Source organism: Nomascus leucogenys, chromosome X (assembly GCF_006542625.1).
Source record: "Nomascus leucogenys isolate Asia chromosome X, Asia_NLE_v1, whole genome shotgun sequence".
Taxonomy (NCBI): Eukaryota; Metazoa; Chordata; class Mammalia; order Primates; family Hylobatidae; genus Nomascus; species Nomascus leucogenys.
In genome coordinates, this window is record NC_044406.1 from 100,488,199 (window position 1) to 100,488,841 (window position 643).

Below are 643 nucleotides of genomic sequence, written 5' to 3' on the forward strand. Positions count from 1 at the left end.
CCATCAGATCTCATGAGACTCTCTCATTATCATGAGAACAGCATGTGGGAAACAGTCCCCATGATCCCATTACCTCCACCTGCCCCCACCCTTGACATGTGCGGGTTATGGGGATTACAACTGAAGACGAGATTTTGGGTGGCGATACAGGCAAACCATATCAAATGGCAACATATATTTATTTATATATTTGTAGGTCATTTTAGCAATAGTTTTTACATTTGGAATGTTCATTTCCTTTCACATGGCAGTTCTACCTCTAAGAATTTATCCTTCAGAAATATACAACTATATATATACATGATGACTTACATGGACTCTCATTCAGCTAATGACTTGCTGCTGAAACATGGAAATCTGAATTTTAAAAACATAAAATAAGTAAAAATATAAATAAATTAAAATAAATTTTTAAAATAAATACATGACTGTAAAAATCTATGCAAAGTAATGATTATTGCATCATCATGTGTCATTGGTGAAAATTAGAATCAATTTGAAAGTTAATCAATAGGGGACTGGAAAAAAAATAACATATAGCATTGAATATATTGTCAGGATATATGTACATTGAAAGGAATACATGAGACAGTATTGAGCAATAATGGATTACAAATAGGATGTCTCCTGTGAATTTTCATGT

At 32.2% G+C, this 643-nt stretch overlaps 1 non-coding gene across 1 annotated transcript; it reads left to right on the plus strand.

Annotated features, from left to right (window-relative positions):
- The first annotated feature begins 296 nt into the window (after positions 1-296).
- LOC115833434 lies at positions 297-366 on the plus strand. The gene has a single exon (XR_004028864.1). It is a non-coding gene; the product is annotated as a small nucleolar RNA SNORD30 (small nucleolar RNA).
- Positions 367-643: the final 277 nt, after the last annotated feature.